Below are 15,037 nucleotides of genomic sequence, written 5' to 3'. Positions count from 1 at the left end.
TCTTTTTTTTTTTTTTTTTGCTTTTGTTGCTTGTGTTTGTGGAGTCTTATCCAAAATTGTCATTTAGGCTCTCCAAGCCATAGTCTCTAACCTGGGACTAATCTCAAAAGCATCATTCTGAAGATTAAACATAGAGATTAATTCTATATCAGAATCCTTTTATTTTCCAGTTCATATTTTGATTTGTTCAGAAACCTTGCTATATACTTCAGAAACTGGAATGTTTCTATAATACAATTTCTCAGATACATTCAAATCAATGCTTTCCTTTTTTTGTGTCTGTAATTATATAGTGATGTCCTTTGCATAAGTTTTATCATATAGAAAATGGAGATTATTTAATTAAATTTCCATACAAAGCTACACACACACACACACACACACACACAAATTTGTCTCTAGAGTTGTTGGATGTGAAGTCCTGCATTTCTTGTTCCTCCCCGTGATGCTTACTTAGCATGATATGAGAGGCTTAGACTATTTGCTCAATGCTTATTAGGTATCAGCATTATTAAAAAATAATATCTATCATGTAACATACTGATTACTATTGTCAGTGTATTTCTCAGCACTTTACATATATTAACTTAGTAGTTAGTTTCCATCATTATCTTCATTTCATAGAAGAGGGCTGAGGCCTCAAAATATTTACCAACTTGCTCAGGATCACATAGCAAGTAAATACAGAACAAAGATTTTAATCCATCCAATCTAAGTCCTATCTGTTCTCTTAAATCAGTGTATTATATTACTCAAAAACCTAATATTTCTTACTTTGGAATGAAAACTTGATTTCTGGCTCTATCACTTACCTATTGATGTAACCTTAGACAGGTTATGTGATATACATTTTTTGGGGGGAGTAGCAGGGATTGAAGTCAGGGGGCACTCGACAACTGAGCCACATCCTCAGCCCTATTTTGTATCTTACTTAGAGACAGGGTCTCACTCAGTTGCCTAGGCCCTCGCTTTTGCTGAGGCTGGTTTATGAACTCCTGACCCTCAGGCCTCAGCCTCCCAAGCTGCTGGGATTACAGGAGTGCACCACCACGCCCAGCAGTGTATGAGCTTGATAGAAATAACTTACTCATAAGATTATTTATTTATTTAATGTTTGGACAAAAAATTTATTAGTGCCTATTAATTATACATAATAGTGGGTGTAATTGTGTCATATTTATATATTTATATAGCATATTTTGATCATTTCTATTGCCCAAACTTATCTTTCCCTCCACTTCCCTCAATCCTCTTCCTCTTCACTAATACTTTACCTTCTATACTTGTATTGTCCTTTTTTATAGATCATACATTTTATAGGATTATTGCATGGATAAAATGAGATGGTGTATTTTAAATGAATATAAAGTATTGTTTATTTTTTCTATCATTCATTGTCAGTGTACATAACAGAGCTCTAGTTATATTTGGTCAAAGATGGAAATGTAACATTAATGAACAATCTTTGGATTACGATAGACCTGAGTTGGAGTCACAGAGGTTATTTGGTTTTCTAATTGTGTGACCTTGAACAAGATTTTAAATCTCTCTTAACCACAGTTCCTAACCTGGAAAGTAGGAAAAATTATACTTATTCAAAGCTTTAGTTTGAGAATTACATGAAATAAAGCATATAAAGTCCTGGTTCATTGAAGATGCTCCATCAGTATTACTTATCATTTTCAAAGAGACTGTTCCATCCTAAAAAGTCCTGTTCTCCCTGAGAACAATGATTCTTCATTACTTCAAAATTCAGGTCAGAAAACTCATTTTGGAGACTGGGAAAGTAGCTCCCAAAGTAATTGGCACATACTCCTATTCTACTGATAAAAGGAAGTTTAAAAAAAACTGTTTACCATAATTAGAGTAGGAAGAACTACTTCAATTCTTGGAACAATGTAGTCCTCGGTGATTATTTTTGAACTGGTCACCCAAATTTATTTTTTTAAAGTAATGAAAGAAGCCAAGAGTTTGGAGAATATGTTCTTCTATAAAAATCAATATATGAATCCTATAGGAAACTGTCACAAATGTTACAGTAAAACCCTGACCATGAAGTGAAAAATAGATTTGAAAACTGAATTTCTTTCTTTAAAGATAATATTACTATTCTATTATTACATGTATAATCTACATTTATTATTGAAAATAGACAAAAAAGGAAAAAGGAACATACAAATAAGCAAAAAAAGACTCTTTAACCACGATCTTACCCCTGTCAACAATTTGGTATATGTACTTCTAGAATTTATATGTGTGTATGTATGTGTGTATGCAGATACTTACATTTTTTCATAGTTCTTTTATTTCCCATTATATTTTGACTATATTTCCATGATAAAATTCAAAGCATCTTTAAAGCCTACTTTTATAAAGTTAGTTTCTGATATAACTTTTTTCCAACAATGTTTCAGTTTGGAGCAATCTCTTTATAATGCCTACTGGAAACTTGTGTCAGCTGCAATATCCACCATCAGCCAATTATGCTATTTAACTAGAGGGCCACTAGAGAGCTGATTTTGTTCAAATGAAAAATCTAAGTATTGAAGAGGTATGAGCTCTCCAAGAGCAATTGGTCTTATTTCTGCTGCCCTCAGCAGTCCTGAAATAATTTTCAAAAGTAAGCATAAAGAAATAGAATTTGTGTCACCCCTTCAGGGGGGAATGACTCAGTTAAGAAACATCTCTCTCATCAGTAGTTTCATTGGAGATGCTCATCATAATTTCCTACTCTGTAATAAAACTTCATTTTGGAGTAGCTGGAAGGATTTCTACTTCTGTAGGAATGGGGGCTGGGAGAAGACAGAACCTTCGAAATGGTGGAAGTGCTGAATGACATTCATGCAAGTGCTCTAAGAGAACCTAGATTCGGTAGAGGAGGAATTAATAAACTGTACTGACAATTCTTCATGTTCTGGGAATGGTGGCTGTGATTCCCCAAGGCTTTACTGGAGAAATATTTCTTCAAATCCTGGAATATAATTCTTCATGTGAGATACTAGAATGCTAGAGTACACTTGATGCTTCTGAAATCTGTTATAAACTTTCAGTCAGTAAATATGTGGTACTTTCATGGCTGCTAAACTTCAAAGAATTTAATGCAGATGATTAATTCATATCATATTTGAAGTAGTTACAAAGTTTTTCCAAATTAGGAAAAGACAAATTTCTATTCCTTTCCCTTTGGTATGGAGCTGTGCTATTGAAAACAAAGAATGCTCCAGTGGTCAGCCTTCATTCCATGGTTTTGGGGTGATTTCTAAATTTGGAGTTCCCAATTAGCATTCCAGAAAGTAGTATATTAGCTTTCTTCTGTTAGTTTTCTGAAAATCTATGAAAAATTGTCCATTCAGCATACATATTGCATTTTGGAGGCCTCAGTGCCTCACTGTTTTTACATATATAATTCCTTTTTCTTTCTATGCAGTAGAGTATATGAGATTATATGATAATCTGAGTATGGATTAATAAACTGAATATTAATTCATCCAGGCCTTACTAAAAATTTATTTTATTTCAGCTATTAGACACATCCACCTAGTCTTGCAAATAGTAAGAGGAGAAAAGTGTGGGAGTGTCAGCATTTTCTGTGTGGGTATTAAAAATCAGGTACCATACTGGGTGATTTGTATGTCATCCAGGTGTCAGTTGATATTACCTATGTTTTGAGATTTACATAATTCTGGCACAAATTCTCTAGCACACATTGTTGAGGATTTCAATGCACTCCCTGTGATTTGTGAATCTTCAGGAAAATGTAGTCTCATAATAACATCAGGTTTTAAACTCTTCCTTGCACTAACCTCTCTACCTCTCAGCTTTTCTCTTTTCTTTCTCTAATTTAGTCAAGGAACTCTGCTCCTTTACATTGATTATGTCCCAAATGGCTTGTTTAACCCATGTGAATATTTTACTTTCAATTCAGAACTAAAGAGAGAATTTTTAAACTGACAAAAATGGAAAATTTACAACTGAATTTGCGAAATGCCCTTTTCAAAACTCTTTGACCTAAGTGTTATGAGAAATTTCTTACTGGTCATCTTTTCCACAGACCCAGCATGCTTCCTGAGTGCTCTGGCCTATTCTCTTGAAGCTCTCCTTTTATCTCCTTGCTCCTCTGTTTAACAGGTTCCTCCAGAATCATTCTTCATATATATATGACACATTTCTATTATATTCTTCATATATATGAGACACATTTCTATTCTATTCTATTATATATATATATATATATATATATATATATATATATTCCATTTTATTACACAAAACAATTCAGTTGTCTATCTCTTTACTCACTGTATTTGTCTGCTCAGGCTTCCATAACAACTTACAGCAGACTGGGTAACTTAATCAACATAATTTATTTCTCACAGTTCTGGAGACTGGAAGTACAAGATCAAGATGCTGGCAAGGTTGGTTTTTTGAAGAACTCTCCTCAGCTTGCTGACAGCCTTCATCACACTGTGTCTTTACATAGCCCTCTATCTGGTCACACATTTCTGGTGTCTTTTCCTCTTATAAGGATAACTGTCCTATTCAATATACAATGCTATATGACTTCATTTAACCTTCATTAGCTCCACAAGGGCCCTATCTACAAAACTGGTGGTTAGTTTTTATTTTTTTTTGTTTTGTTTGTTTGTTTTGTGGTGCTGGGGCTTGAACCCAGGGCCTTGTGCATGTGAGACAAGCACTCTACCAATTGAACTACATCCCCAGCCCTTAATTTTTAAAATACATGAATTTGGGGAAAGCACAGATCATTCTGTTACACTCGTATTAAGGCCTACCATTTGCATGAAAAAGATGCATTAATGTATTCTGCAAAACAGATCCATCTATGCTGAGGGCTCACCTACAAATTAGTAGATGCTTTGATACTTCAATACCCTCTTTCTCTTTCTCTCCATTCTTCTTTCCCATTCTCTCCCCTTCAATAGTCTTGAAAGGGACGCTGTAATAGATTGAATGGTTACCACCCAAAGATACCAATTCCTAGTTCCTAAAATTTGTAAATGCTATTTTACTTAGAATAAAGTATTTTGATGTCATATGTATGTACACATATGTCACAGTGAAACGCATCATTCTATATTAAAAATGCACTAATAAGTGTGTCCTTATATAAGAGTCAGGCATGGGAGGTTTGACATACATAGAGCAAAAGGTGATATGAAGACAGAGATAGATATTTGAAAACTGTTGTGATATGGCCATAGCAAAAGAATATCAGAAGCCACCAAAAATTCAAAGAAGCAAGGAGTAGATTACCTTCTAGAACCTCTGGAGGGAAAAAGGCCATGACAAACCCTTGGTGATTTTGGACTTCAGATCTCAGTAGTATCAAAGAATAAATGTATGGCATTTTAATTTCCAAGTTTCTGGTTCTTTGTCACAGCAGCCACAGGAACCAATATACAGAGGAAGAGAATATACAAATTTTCTTATTGGTAGAAATTTACATCTTGACCCCATCCCCCACATAAACCTTAGGAAGCAGGCTTGGGTGTGTAGCTCAATGGTAGAGTGTTTATCTAACGTATGCAAGACCCTGGGTTCAATCACCAGTGCTGATGGAAGGAAGGAAGGAAGGATAGAAAGAAGGAAGGAAACAAGGAGGGAAAAAGGGAGGGAAAGAAGGAATAAAGAGTGAACTTTTAGATACAAGAGGTGAATCTAAAATGGGGTTTAAATCATTTGTTTATATAATTTGTTTGCCCTGCTTTACATACATTATATCATTTAATTTTTATAATAATCTTTTTTCTTTTTTATAAACATACTTAGTTCTTTTTAGTTGGACATAACATTAGAATTCATTTTGATTGAAATATAAAAATATGGAATATGATTTGTTCTAATTCAGTCCCCAGTTTTTACCCTTTCCCTCCCCACTTCCCTCATCCCCTTCCCTTCCCCCTACTCTACTGATATTTCTATTTACTTAAAGTATAGAAGTCTTCTGAAGTAAGAATTATGATACAATTTTTACTAAAGAAACTTAAACAGGGAATGCTTGAATAACTTGTCAGAGGATAGTATTAGTAAGTGGTAGGACCAGGACTTTTTAGTAGAGAAGGAAAGTTCAAGGTGTCTTATTAATTTCTAATCATATACGAAGGTAGTATTATTAAGCAGAAACTGAAATGGAAAATTTCCGGAAACTTTAAAAATATTGGCCCTTTATACTGGAGCTTTTTAAGATAATTATAAAAATTGTTGCCAAAGCAGTAAGAATAACAGTAGTCAATCTTCCAAACTGAAAGATTGCATCAGATTGTTTTTAAATGTAAGCTTTAACAAGCACTTAGAATTTAGGTTCTCAGTGAAACATGTTTAGGAATGAAAGAAATAAATTACATAATAGTGATTATGGAACTCAAGCAGGGTAAATTCTATAACAATGCAATTTATAAGTTATACATTACAACACATGATAGATTTCTATTATTCCTTTTTATCTCTCAGAATATGTCTCTAGATATAAATTCTTTGGGTATGAGTAGGAATGAGGTTAGGGTTATGAGTATGTTCTCTTCTAATATATTTACTGTAGAACATATCATTTAAAAATGAATGTTCTTTCCCAATGTCCCATCTGGTTTGGATGACAAATTTGAATATGAAATATTAATCCTGACTCTATTATAGTAAGAGTTCTTTGTCTTACTCACTGCTCTGTAATTGACTGTGAAGGATGCCAGGATCAAATTGCTTTCCCTACATCTTTCACTTTATTTCCCAGATTATAGAAAGATGGCAAGGAAAAAAACTATTTCACCTTATCATCATATGTGAAACGAGAGGTGGAATTATCAGAGAGGTTCTAGGATGAAATTCAATTTGAACAGGGTCTTGAATACTAACCTTAATAAGTAGAGAGGGAAAGGTAATTTAAGACAGTAGTGAAAATATTTTAAAAAGCATGTATGTGAACCATTGTTGGAAAAATCTTATATTTCCTATGTTTAGAAAAAGAAGAGAGAGAGATTACATTGAAGAATGAATGTGGAAGAACAATGTAGACTTCAGCAAGTGTGACACATTTAGAAGTCAATTTAACTTCATCTTCTTTATGAAAGGGTCACTGGACACATGATAAGAATGTTATAGATTTTAAAAATACCTGGATTTCAACTAGGTATTTGATAAGAATTTGGGATAATCTGATTTTAATAACAATATTGCCCAGGAAGTTAATAAGTGAAAATCTCATATAAGAAAGTGGTAAATAACTTGCTTTCATTTATGTCTTTATAATTTGCATCCCCCCAAAAAATAGGTCAGACTTGGTTCTCTTATCAAATGGAAACTGAAAAAAATGTTATAATTAATAGGTTAATTAAATCTAGAGGGAAGACTACTAGAAGTCCTGCAGATCAGACACATATATGAGATGCTAAAGAAAGCTAAAATGCAGAATGAAAGAATTAGGATGCAAAACCCTCCACATAAAATGGAACAGATTATGTTTAATGGGATTTAATAAAGCATGCTACATTTTCCTTGAGGGTTTCATGCTTTCCAAAACTTATTGAGCACCTACTATATGTTAGGCATTGTGCAAGATGGTGAAGATACAAAGATAAGGAAGTCATAGTCCTCAAGGAGCTCACAATCTCACAGAGTAAATCATATAAATGAATTTTATTACTACAATGTAATAAATATAGTACTAGAGGTAAGCATAAAGTGCTATGGAAAGATAGAGATAGGGCAATTAAATGAGATAGGTATTCATGAAAATGTGATGTTTGAGTTTAATTTTATAGGTGATAAACATGATCTGAACAAAAACAAGGATGATATTTTAGGTAAAGAAAAGCTAAGGTGTTTGAAGCAATAACCCTAAGTATTAAGTCTGACTATAAGGAATGGTAGGTATTGAAAAGTGATACAAAAATGAAAGTGGACTGTGAGATCCCTGAAAATGAGATCAAGAGGTACTCATTTTCATGCCCTCAACAAACACAGAGCTTGGAACAAACTAGATCCTCAGAAATATTTTTAATGAATAAATTAATGAATAGCATGGATCAAAATATAAAGTGCCTTAAAATCTAAACTTAAGATGTTGAAATTTATCCAAGTGGTTATGGGAGGCCAATGAAGTCCTTTAACTTTAGAGTGATATGATTACATTAATATTTCAGAAAGCCCACTCTGGCAGCAGTGAGATATAGAGGAGAAAGGCTGAAACAGATAGGCTAGTGCTATAATCCAGATGACAAGGTAGAGTGAACTAAACCATTAAGGAGGTGATATCGGGCTGTAGTGGTTAAGTCAATAATATATTGATTTACTGAGGATTTTGATTTATATGAGGATTAGGAGAGAATAGAGAATCCAGATTGGGGAAATTTTTGAGGGAAAAATTAAAATTTTATAATAAGAACAAAAGCTGTTTGGGATGTATAGAAAGGATGCCTTAAAGCATTTAGGGACCAGCTGAAATTGAAAGCCATGGATATCTGGTGGTGTCAGTCAGTATGACTGTGTAGCTTTCTTCAATGGGTTCTATCAGCTCAGATATAGAAATAAGAGAATTTGAATATTTGGATTATTTCAAAGTTTAAGTTTGTGGGTAGGTATCAAAATATAAAGGTATTAGTCCCATTTCTATTTCCCTTTATAACAAAAATCCTTCAATGAATTTTCTACACTCATTCTCTTCATTTCTATTCTCCCAATACTCTTTTAAATCCTTCTCCAATAAAACTTTTGTCCCTACTCATCCATAGAAACTGCTCATGCCAAGGCCACCATATTTTTAGACCCAATGATGAATTTTCAACCCTCAATTTATCTGACAACTTAGCAGCATCTGATACATTTACTTACATTTTTCTCCTGGAAAATGCCTTCACATGACTTCCAGGGTGATATATTCTCCTGATGTTCTTTCAAATTCTCTAGCTACTCTTATACATAACATTTCTAAATTTCTGATTTCTAAATTTTACAAAGTACTAGGGATTAGTCCTTGGTCATAGTCATGGTTTGGATCTGGAATGTCCCCAAAAGTCTCACGTGTTCAGTGGGGCTTTTGGGAAGTGATTGGATCCTGAGGACCCTGACCTAATCAGTGAATAAATCCCTTTGATAATTGAATTTACTACTCGGAGGTGGAACCTAGTTGGAGGAAGTCAGTCTCACTGGGGACATGCCCCAGAAGGGTTTACATTCAGTGTGGCTTTTTCTTGCTTTCTTTCTGCTTACCAGCTTTCATGAGCTGAGCAGATTTTCTCCCCTACTATTTCCATCATAATGCTCTGTCTCACCTCATGCCCAAAGCAATGGAGCCAGCTGACCATACACTGAAACCTCTGAAACTGTGAGTCAAAATAAACCTTTCCTCTTCCACATTGTTTGTGCCCAGTACCTTGGTCACAGTGACAAAAAGCTGACTAAAACAGTTCTTTTATCTTTATATCTTCATCTGTTAGAGAACTCAGTTGCACGGATTTAAAGTTCATTTATGCTCTCCCAATTCTCTCTCTCTCTTTTTTTTTTTTTTTTGGTACCAGGGATTGAACTCAGGGACACTCAACCACTCAGCCCCAGCCCCAGCCTATTTTGTATTTTATTTAGAGACAGGGTCTCACTGAGTTGCTTAGTGCTTTGCTTTTGCTAAGGCTGGCTTTGAACTCATTATCCTCCTGCCTCAGCCTCCCAAGCTTCTGGAATTACAGGCATGCACCACCATGCCCGGCCCAATTCTCAAATGTATACCCTTAGTCTAGAACTCTTCTCTGATTTCTAGACTTAAATATTCATCTCACTATTAAATATATTCACTTAGATATATTATATATAAGTATATACACATGTATATATGTATATATACATATGTATGTATATATAATCTTAAAAATAGCATGTCCTTAAACAGCTCCAGAACTCACCAACCCTTTTATGTTCCTTGAAATACCTTCTTCTTCAATGATCTTTCCCATCTTGGTTAATAACAAATCTAGTCTTCCTTTTACAGACCCCAAACATCAGTATCATTCCTGACTTTTTCTTACTGCTTGTATCCTACCTCTCTCCGGCTCTCTTTCTCTCTCCTTCCCTCACTCCTACTCCCCCAACAGTTCTCTATATCATCAAGCCATCAAGCCCCTCACCCCTAGCAGCTTGTTACCTGACACATATATCATATCTCATATACTATCTCCTACAACTCTCCCACTTATACTACTTTCCAGGTAAAGTATCTTCCTTTATATTCTTTAAACATGCTAGCCTTGCTTCCATTTCAGGATCTTTGAACTTTCTGTTCCTACTGTCAGGAACACTCTTCCACAAGACATCTGTTATGGTTTAGATATTAGTTGTCCTCCAAAGTTCATGTTGAGACAATACAAGAAAGCTTAGAGGTGAAGTAATTGGGTTATGGGAGATTTAACCTAATCACTGTATTAATCAGCCAATAAGTATTACTTAAATGGTGACTGTAGGTCAGTAAGGTGTGGTTGGAGGAGGTGGATCATTGGACGAATGCCTTTGAGGTATGCATTTTGTCCATGATGAGGGAAGTCTTTCTCTCTGCTTCCTAGATGCCATGTTCCCAGCTGCTTTCCTCGGTCACACTCTTCCATCATAATGTTCTTTCTCACCACCAGTCCAGAGCAATGGAGTTGGCCATCTATGAACTGAGACCTGTGAAACCATGAGCCCCCAAATTAAACTTATCCTCTTTTAATTCTTCTTGTCAGGTGTTTTGGTCACAGCTGCAAAAAAAAAAAAAAAAAAAAAAAAATCTGGCTAAACCAACATCCTTGTGAATTGCTCCCTCATAGCATTTCCATGAAAATTTTCCTTCTCTGCATGTCTCAGAAAATGTTATGTTTTGAAAAATTCTTAATCCTCAGAAACTAGAAAGAATGAGAAAAATAAATATACCTTATAAACAATAATTAAAGGTTGATAATCAACATAGAAGCACCAAAGCTGGTTGTATAATTATATTAAAATGGATTCTACTGTCATGTATATCTAAAAAGAACCAACCTTCCAATCAGTGGAAGAAATCCACTGATATCACATCAAAATCAAATACAGAAAATTCTCATAGGAGGAGCTGTAATTTAGTGGTGACATTTTTCCAGAATAGGACACGAGCACGTAGCAAAAGACAGTCATAATTCTGTCAGTCCGGCTTGAGCAGTTGTCTGTCATGTTATTATTGTATATTTTTGGACTTTTCTGCTGTTAATGGGTAGTTAATCTTGCAGGTAAAATAATTAATAAGTTTATATATATACAAACTACCAGTGTTAATTACTAGTCTTTAAAGAAAAATAAGTTCATAATTGGTAAATTTCCACCTGTAGTTCTCTGTAGTACTGTTTGTCTTGCTAGGAAGATCTGGAAACTATGTCATTGAGTCCAACATTATTCACTGGCATTTTCTATAGTAATGGGGTATTTTTTAGAGAATATGGTTCTTTGTAAATACTTTAAGAGAATGAATAAAAAGTGTATAAACTCACCTAAAATCATAATTAGCAAAAGTAACATTGATTTCAATGTCAAAACAAGAATCAAGGTAAGCAGACAAAATTCACTGGTCATTGAAAAAGAAATGAGTTTATCAACATGCAATCAATTGCCTAACTTAAAGATGGTTTTACATGAACTCTCAAGAAGTTGAGTGATATCATTTGGTGGCATTTTCCTGTTTCTGGAATACTTGTCACAAAACAAAAATAGAGATAGAGCAATTGATGCAATATATATATATTAAAAGTTATTTCCAAAATCCATCACTGAAATAGTAAATATTTGTGGCATTATCTTTCAAGTTTTAAACTTATTTTTATTAGGTTTTTTGTGTTAAGGGTGCTGCCTTTAAGTATTTTTCTCTTGCCAGTTTTCTATATCAAGTGGAGATCATTTTTCCATGTAATTGAAATATACAACCTTTCATAATACATTGGTCCAAAAAATAAACCATGCATGTGTTATTATGTTGGGTTTTGTTTTATCAAAAGCCTCTGAAAGCTTTAGTGTCAGAGAAAAGTGATTCATTATTTACTATGGTAACTCATTATTAATTAGAAACATGCAATTTAACTACTATGAAAAATATGGAATATCTTAAAATTTCAGGAATTTCTGAGAAATCCCAGGAATTCCAATTTATAGATCGAGACTCCAAAGACCAATTAATATCTTTGGAATTTGGAATTTTGAAACACTATTCCCTTATTCCTTTAAGTAATCCTCAAATGTCACCTTATCATGAGGTTCTTCCTGATCACATTCCTCCAGTACCAGAAATATATATATCCACTTTTCTGCTTGATTTTCTCCATAGCACTTACCATTTCCAGATGTATTGTAATTTGTTTGGTTTTTAATTGCTTGTTACTTCTAGTTAGAATGCAAGCTCATTGAATGCGTAAATTTTTACTTCCACTGCTGCATAATGCTTTTAGAACAGTGCTTACCATATAATATGCATATTTTAACAGGTTATGGGATTTAGACAGAAGAAAGAAAGAACTGAATTTGAAAGAGAGGACTCAGGTCCAGGGACAGGAGGGCTCTGGTAGAAATTTAGATGAGAGAGTGCTTTAAGAATTAAGGTAAATTCATGGAAATGGATGAATTATGAGGAGTGGTGATGAAGGTCTTCAATGCTGATATAATTAAGGTTAGTGGAAAGCTAGAAGAGTGATTTGAAAAGCCTATATAAATATTGAGGTTGCCCTGGACAATGCCAGAAACAGATATGGAGAGAAAGAAATGATCCTAGGTACTGAAGTCCTCAGTGGATGTTATTGTTGGCCTGGAATTCTAAGGATGACAATAAAAAAGAGAGCTTAGATGTGATATAATAAGATAATATGATTGTTGGAAGGAATATTTTTATAAGAAGTTACAGAAACAATAATAGCTTAAATATTAGCATTTGTTGAATTTCTAAAATTTCTGAAAGGTAAGATTCTAGGTGTTTCATCTCTGTTACCTCATGGAATCCTTACAATGATGCTCTAATTGTATCCAAGAGTGTCTTCTAAGTTACCAAACAGTCCATTGCTTTCCTAAGTACTGACTAGCTGCTGAGGTGAAAATGCTGTCAGGGAAAAGGAGAACGTAGTGGGAGTAAAGGTCATATGCATTGCAGTCGGAGGTGCTTTGTATGGAGAAATTCAGACAATTCTTAACTACGCATTTTTCTTTGGTTAGATGAAGATAACAGCAGTGCTTTCACTAGGAGATGGCACATAGGGAGTATGTATCAAGTATGAACATGTTACCCTCTTTGAACATAGGTCTGTAGGTGATCAGTGGACTTTATGTGGTCTTAGACTCTGGAAATTGGAATGGTGCATCCCGCAATTACACCTCAAATTGGAGGTGATGGTCAAATATTAGTTGGTGGCAATGATATTGACAAATATGATAGTGGTGGCTAATGTAGATCAAAATTCAGTATCAGAGATGAAGTCTTTTGTGCAAGGATATATACGACCCTCAGTTGAGGGTTTTGTATGCCAGTGCTCATATGTGTACGTACTTGTGGAGTTAACAATGGCCACTTTGGAAATTAAATGTGAAATTTAGACCTGGACTATGTCCCAAGATCTCTGAAGAATGTAGAAGCCAATATTGTGCTGCAAATTACCTCCTAATGAATGGTATCTTATTTATTGTCCAGCCATCTGAATTGAATAATGTCCTCCCCCGAAAGAAAGATATTTTGAATCCTAACCCCTAGTATATACAAGAGTGGCCTTATTTGAAACTAAGGTCATTGCATATGTAGTAAGTTAACATTGGTCATATGTAATATGGTGAATTCTTAATACAATATGACTGGTGTTTTTATAAGAAAAGACACAAAGAAAGACACACAGGTAGGGATACAAAGTTGCAAGCCAAGGAATGCAGAAGATCAACACAACCAGGAAGAAGTAAGAAAAATTTACCCCAAATCTCAGAGGGAGCACTGTTCTATTGACACCTAACTATTTTGGATTTCTTGCCCCAGACTGTGAGAGAATTTATAGACTGTTTTAAGCTACCAAGTCTGGGATACTTTGTTATGACAGCAGTAAGAAACTAATACAGAGGGCCTTAAAACATACCCATGAATTGAGTTTAATTCTTTGGACAAAGTTTAGTGTCCAATTGCTGTGATTGTGCTTCTTAGAACATAGACTCAGCTGTAGATATGGCTATCTTGCATATAGAGTAGCCCTTTAACATCCAGTATATGTCTTCTCAGTGCTGCCCTCTGGTGGCTTTGAATCTCAGATAATTGACAACATGAATTTACTGTTCTCACATTACATTGTGGGGCTATATGACTGTAAAGGTCTTATGGCCAATGACTTTCAAAAATAAGACCTCTTTTATTGTTTCTGATACTCTGAATTCTCCTTCTTTCACATCATACTCAATTTCATGAAATAATAATTATCCTGACTCCTCTAACCTCTGCATTAGCTGATTATGGTCATCTTTCCCCTCCATGTTCAGAATACCTTGGACCTCTCTCATCCTCATACTGGCCCTTGAAACTCATAGTCCAATGTCCCAATTCCTTTCAAACCTGTTCCATTATTGAAATGATAAATAATCTGTGTTCAAGGCTTTAGTTACTGATAAAACTTTGTGTTCATAATTAGCAAGCATGTTTTAGCAGAATCTAACAATACCTCAATACACATGCTTTTTAGATTTGGAGTTCCCAAAAATTACCCTGTAGTTAGATGCTAATTTATAAATATGACCTGTGTCCACATAATATTGTAGGTCTTGATATCTAGATGCAATAAAAAGGTTTGTAATAACCAAAGAGAATTAGAAAATTTGTATCTGACATAAGATATAGCCACAGTCAAATTTCAGATACACACACAAAAAAAGTCAGCTTTTTTTGCTGAGACAAACATCTGAGAAGAACAACTTAGAAGAGGTTTGAATCTATGGTCAGTTGGCTAAGGTAGGCCTGAGGTGAGGCAGAACATTATGGTGGAAAGAATGGATGGTGGAAGAATACTGCTCACCTGTGGCAGCC

The sequence above is a fragment of the Marmota marmota genome, unplaced genomic scaffold (genome assembly GCF_001458135.2).
Source record: "Marmota marmota marmota unplaced genomic scaffold, marMar, whole genome shotgun sequence".
NCBI classification, from domain to species: domain Eukaryota; kingdom Metazoa; phylum Chordata; class Mammalia; order Rodentia; family Sciuridae; genus Marmota; species Marmota marmota.
This window is presented reverse-complemented; position numbering follows the sequence as displayed.